Below are 6,695 nucleotides of genomic sequence, written 5' to 3'. Positions count from 1 at the left end.
GGCTTTGGTCCCTTGGACATGAGCTAGGACCTTAACATTCGTCATGAAAGGAGGACTAGCAGCCGAGTTGCACGGGCGAATGTGAAAAGTGTTCATATGTAGTAAAAAGCTTAGAAATCCGTCCGTTTTCGTCATTTGTTATCGAATCGACTTAAAGCCAGATCGTCACATTGGCCGCTCTTCTCTCTGAAACGGTTGTACTTATCGTCTGCAAAGCTATGTCACGTGCTGCGGTATGCGGAGACACTAAAATCACCACAGTAGAACACAGATGAAGCTTCTAAGTTGATGTAATATCCAGTAAGAAGTAGTACAATTCAAGTTTTAGGTATTGATTATTGACTTTTTAGCTGGCTTTGGTGCATTGGACATGAGCTAGGACCTTGATATTCTGCATGAAAGGTGGACTAGCAGCCGAGTTGCACGGGAGAATGTGAAAACTGTTCAAATGTAGTAAAAACCTGAGAAATCCGTCCGTTTTCGTCATTTGTTATCGAATCGACTTAAAGCCACATCGTCACATTGGCCGCTCTTCTCTCTGAAACGGTTGTACTTATCGTCTGCAAAGCTATGTCACGTGCTGCGGTATGCGGAGACACTAAAATCACCACAGTAGAACACAGATGAAGCTTCTAAGTTGATGTAATAGCCAGTAAGAAGTAGTACAATTCAAGTTTTAGGTATCGATTATTGACTTTTTAGCTGGCTTTGGTGCCTTGGACATGAGCTAGGACTTTAAGATTCTGAATAATAGGAGGACTAGCAGCCGAGTTGCACGGGAGAATGTGAAAAGTGTTCATATGTAGTAATAACCTGAGAAATCTGTCCTTTTTCGTCATTTGTTATCGAAGCGACTTAAAGCCAGATCGTCACATTGGCAGCTCTTCTCTCTGAAACGGTTGAACTTGTCGTCTGAAAAGCTATGTCGCGTGCTGCGGCATGCTGAGACACTAAAAGCACCATAGTTGAACACAGATCAAGCTTCTAAGTTGATGTAATAGCCAGTAAGAAGTAGTACATTTCAAGTTTTAGGTATTGAATATGGACCTTTTAGCTGGCTTTGGTGCCTTGGACATGAGCTAGGACCTTAAGATTCTGCATGAAAGGAGGACTAGCAGCCGAGTTGCACGGGAGAATGTGAAAAGTGGTCATAAGTAGGAAAAACCTGAGAAATCCGTTCGTTTTCGTCATTTGTTATCGAATCGACTTAAAGCCAGATCGTCACATTGGCCGCTCTTCTCTCTGAAACGGTTGTACTTATCGTCTGCAAAGCTATGTCGCGTACTGCGGTATTCGGAGACACTAAAAGCACCATAGTAGAACACAGATGAAGCTCCTAAGATGATGTAATAGCCAGTAAGAAGTAGTACAATTCAAGTTTTAGGTATCGGTTATTGACTTTTTAGCTGGCTTTGGTGCCTTGGACATGAGCTAGGACCTTAAGATTCTGCATGACAGGAGGACTAGCAGCCGAGTTGCACGGGAGAATGTGAAAAGTGGTCATAAGTAGTAAAAACCTGAGAAATCCGTTCGTTTTCGTCATTTGTTATCGAATCGACTTAAAGCCAGATCGTCACATTGGCCGCTCTTCTCTCTGAAACGGTTGTACTTATCGTCTGCAAAGCTATGTCGCGTACTGCGGTATTCGGAGACACTAAAAGCACCATAGTAGAACACAGATGAAGCTCCTAAGATGATGTAATAGCCAGTAAGAAGTAGTACAATTCAAGTTTTAGGTATCGGTTATTGACTTTTTAGCTGGCTTTGGTGCCTTGGACATGAGCTAGGACCTTAAGATTCTGCATGACAGGAGGACTAGCAGCCGAGTTGCACGGGAGAATGTCAAAAGTGTTCATATGTAGTAAAAACCTGAGAAATCAGTCCGTTTTCGTCATTTGTTATCGAATCGACGTAAAGCCAGATCGTCACATTGGCCGCTCTTCTCTCTGAAACGGTTGTACTTATCGTCTGCAAAGCTATGTCGCGTGCTGCGCTATGTGGAGACACTAAAAGCACCATAGTAGAACACAGACGAAGCTTCTAAGTTGATGTAATAGCCAGTAAGAAGTAGTACAATTCAAGTTTTAGGTATCGATTATTGACTTTTTAGCTGGCTTTGGTGCATTGGACATGAGCTAGGACCTTAAGATTCTGCATGAAAGGTGGACTAGCAGCCGAGTTGCACGGGAGAATGTGAAAAGTGTTCATATGTAGTAAAAACCTGAGAAATCCATCCGTTTTCGTCATTTGTTATCGAGTCGACTTAAAGCCAGATCGTCACATTGGCCGCTCTTCTCTCTGAAACGGTTGTACTTATCGTCTGCAAAACTATGTCGCGTGCTGCGGTATGCGGAGAAACTAAAAGCACCGTAGTAGAACACAGATGAAGCTTCTAAGTTGATGTAATAGCCAGTAAGAAGTAGTACAATTCAAGTTTTACGTATCGATTATTGACTTTTTAGCTGGCTTTGGTGCCTTGGACATGAGCTAGGACCTTAAGATTCTGCATGAAAGGAGGACTAGCAGCCGAGTAGCACGGGAGAATGTGAAAAGTGTTCATATGTAGTAAAAACCTGAGAAATCTGTCCGTTTTCGTCATTTGTTATCGAATCGACTTAAAGCCAGATCGTCACATTGGCCGCTCTTCTCTCTGAAACGGTTGTACTTATCGTCTGCAAAGCTATGTCACGTGTTGCCGTAGGCGGAAACAGGAAAAGCACCATAGTAGAACACAGACGAAGCTTCTAAGTTGATGTAATAGCCAGTAAGAAGTAGTACAATTCAAGTTTTAGGTATCGATTATTGACTTTTTAACTGGCTTTGGTGCCTTGGCCATGAGCTAGGACCTTGACATTCTGCATGAAAGGAGGACTAGCAGCCGAGTTGCACGGGAGAATGTGAAAAGTGTTCATATGTAGTAAAAACCTGAGAAATCCGTCCGTTTTTGTCATTTGTTATCGAATCGACTTAAAGCCAGATCGTCACATTGGCCGCTCTTCTCTCTGAAACGGTTGTACTTATCGTCTGCAAAGCTATGTCGCGTGCTGCGGTATGCGGAGACACTAAAATCACCATAGTAGAACACAGATGAAGCTTCTAAGTTGGTGCAATAGCCAGTAAGAAGTAGAACAATTCAAGTTTTAGGTATCGATTATTGTCTTTTTAGCTGGCTTCGGTACCTTGGACATGAGCTAGGACCTTAAGATTCTGCATGAAAGGAGGACTAGCAGCCGAGTTGCACGTCAGAATGTGAAAAGTGTTCATATGTAGTAAAAACCTGAGAAATCCGTCCGTTTTCGTCATTTGTTATCGAATCTACTTAAAGCCAGATTAGATTAGATTAGATTAGATTAGATTAATACTTGTTCCATAGATCATGAATACGACACTTCGTAATGATGTGGAACGTGTCAGGTTAATAAAAGATGTCCGTACAAGAAATTACATTACACAAAGTATTGCATGACACTAATGACTAAGTTTTTTTTTTTTTTTTTTTTTACTTTATATCTAAAAATTCAGCCAATGAGTAGAAGGAGTTGTCATCTAGAAATTCTTTTAATTTCATTTTAAATGTTAGTTGGCTATCTGTCAGGCTTTTGATGCTGTTTGGTAGGTGCCCAAAGACTTTTGTGGCAGCATAATTTACCCCTTTCTGTGCCAAAGTCAGATTTAACCCTGCATAGTGAAGATCATCCTTTCTCCTGGTGTTATAGGTATGCACACTGCTATTACTTTTGAATTGGGTTGGATTATTATCAACAAATTTCATAAGGGAATATATATACTGTGAGGTTACTGTGAGGATCCCTAGATCCTTAAATAGATGTCTGCAGGATGACCGTGGGTGGGCTCCAGCAATTATTCTGATTACACGTTTTTGTGCAATGAATACTTTTCTACTCAACGATGAATTACCCCAGAATATGATGCCATACGAAAGCAGTGAATGAAAGTAGGCATAGTAAGCTAATTTACTGAGATTCTTATCACCAAAATTTGCAATAACCCTAATAGCATACGTAGCTGAACTCAGACGTTTCAGCAGACCATCAATGTGTTGCTTCCAGTTTAACCTCTCATCAATGGACACACCTAAAAATTTTGAAAATTCTACCTTAGCTACAGACTTCTGTTCAAATTCTATATTTATTACTGGAGTTTTGCCATTTACTGTACGGAACTGTATATACTGTGTTTTATCAAAATTTAAAGAGAGTCCGTTTGCTGAGAACCACTTAATAATTTTGTGAAAAACATCATTTACAATTACATCACTTAGTTCTTGGTTTTTGGATGTTATTACTATACTTGTATCATCAGCAAAAAGAACTAACTTTGCATCTTCATCAATGTGGAATGGTAAGTCATTAATGTATATCAAGAACAGTAAAGGACCTAAGACCGAACCCTGTGGGACCCCATGCTTGATAGCACCCCAGTTTGAGGAATCAGCTGTTTTAACATTACACGAACCACTTATTTCAACTTTCTGCATTCTTCCAGTTAAGTATGAATTAAACCATTTGTGCACTGCCCCACTCAAACCATAATGATTTAGCTTATCTAAAAGAATTCCATGATTTACACAATCAAAGGCCTTTGAGAGATCACAAAAAATACCAATGGGTGATGTCCGGTTATTCAGAGCATTTAATATTTGATCAGTGAAAGCATATATAGCATTTTCTGTTGAAAAGCCTTTCTGAAAACCAAACTGACATTTTGTTAGTACTTTATTTTTACAAATATGGGAGGCTACTCTTGAATACATTACTTTCTCAAAAATTTTTGATAGAGCTGTCAGAAGAGAGATTGGGCGGTAGTTGTTGACATCCGACGTATCCCCCTTTTTATGCAATGGTTTTACAATGGCATATTTCAGTCTATCAGGGAAAACACCCTGCTCCAAAGAGCTATTACATACGTGGCTGAGAATTCTACTTATCTGTGGGGAACAAGCTTTAAGTACTTTGCTGGAAATGCCATCAATTCCGTAAGAGCTTTTACTTTTCAGTGAGTTTATTATTTTACTGATTTCAGAGGGAGAGGTTGGTGGAATTACAGCTGTTTCAAACTGTGCAGGTATCGCCTCTTCTATTAATAGCCTTGCCTCTTCTAGTGAAGATCTAGATCCTATTTTCTCCACAACATTTAAAAAATGATTATTCAAAATATTTTCAATTTCTGATTGTTTGTTAGTGCACTTGTCATTCAATTTTATTGCACTAAAGTCTTCCTGTGCTCTTGGTTGCCCTGTTTCCCTTTCAATAATATTCCAAATTGCTTTAATTTTACTATCAGAGTTACTGATCTCAGACATGATACACATGCTTCTGGACTTTTTAATAACTTTTCTTAGTACCGCACAATAGTTTTTATAATATTGAACAATTTCGGGGTCAGTACTCCATCTTGCTGTTAGATACAGTTCTCTTTTGCGGTTGCAAGATATTCTTATTCCTTTAGTTAGCCAAGGTTTATTATATGTTTTCTTGGAATTATGTTTAACTATTTTCTTGGGAAAACAATTTTCAAATACACTTAAAAATGTATTGTGAAATAAGTTATATTTCAAGTTTGCATCGGGTTCCTTATACACTTCATCCCAGTCTAGCTGCTGTATGCTTTCCCTAAAGTTTGCAACATTTATATTGTTAATTGAACGCACTGCTTTGAAAGTCTGATTTATTATACTGCATGGAGCTATGTCATGTACTGTAACAAGCTGTGCACTATGATCTGAAAGACCATTCTCAACAGGATAAGCATTTATGTCCTTAAACTTATCTTGGTCTATAAAAAAGTTATCTATCAATGTACTGCTGTTCTTTGTTATCCGAGTAGGAAAATCAATGACGGAGCTCAAATTGAAAGAACTGAGTAATACTAAAAGGTCATTCTTCCTATTACACTCTTTCAGGGAATCAACATTGAAATCCCCACAAATGATAATTTGCTTCCCCCTGTCTGACAGATAGCACAACAAAGCATCCAAGTTTTCCAGAAATAGCTGGAAATTCCCTGAGGGGGACCTATACACTGTTACAATTATGAAAGTGCCATCCTTTAGTTTAAGTTCAGTGGCACATGCTTCTATATGTTGCTCTACACAAAATTTTTTAGTTTCTAAATTTTTTGCACTGTGGAAGCTTTTGACATATATGGCAACTCCTCCTCTCATCATATTATCTCTACTTACATGTGCAGCTAATTTGTACCCATTGATGCTAACCTTTTGCATATCAGTGACAATGTGATGCTCAGACAGGCATAGTACATCTATTACATTCTCAGTTTCTATATCTTCTAAACAAAGCAGAAGCTCATCAATTTTATTGTTCAATCCCCCAATATTTTGATGAAATATACTAACATTTTTCATTTTACTTTTGCAACTATCTTGAACTTTTTTGACATCTTTAGTACTTGCATGGCTGAGTTACCCACTGGACACTGATCTTACACTAAAAAAGAGTTTCCACCATGAGATGTAGTTCCTCCCCCCTTTAAATTTCCTGCTATCAGCCCAGCCAGTTTACCCTTCCCTTTCCTGTTGAGGTGTAGGCCATGTCTAGTATAGTCCCACCTACAGAGTGAATCAACACGAACCACACCAATGTGTGACCCCGCACCAGATGGTCACATTGGCCGCTCTTCTCTCTGAAACGTTTGTACATATCGTCTGCAAAGCT

Source organism: Schistocerca gregaria, unplaced genomic scaffold (genome assembly GCF_023897955.1).
Source record: "Schistocerca gregaria isolate iqSchGreg1 unplaced genomic scaffold, iqSchGreg1.2 ptg000509l, whole genome shotgun sequence".
Classification (NCBI taxonomy): domain Eukaryota; kingdom Metazoa; phylum Arthropoda; class Insecta; order Orthoptera; family Acrididae; genus Schistocerca; species Schistocerca gregaria.
Note: the sequence above shows the minus strand (reverse complement) of the source record.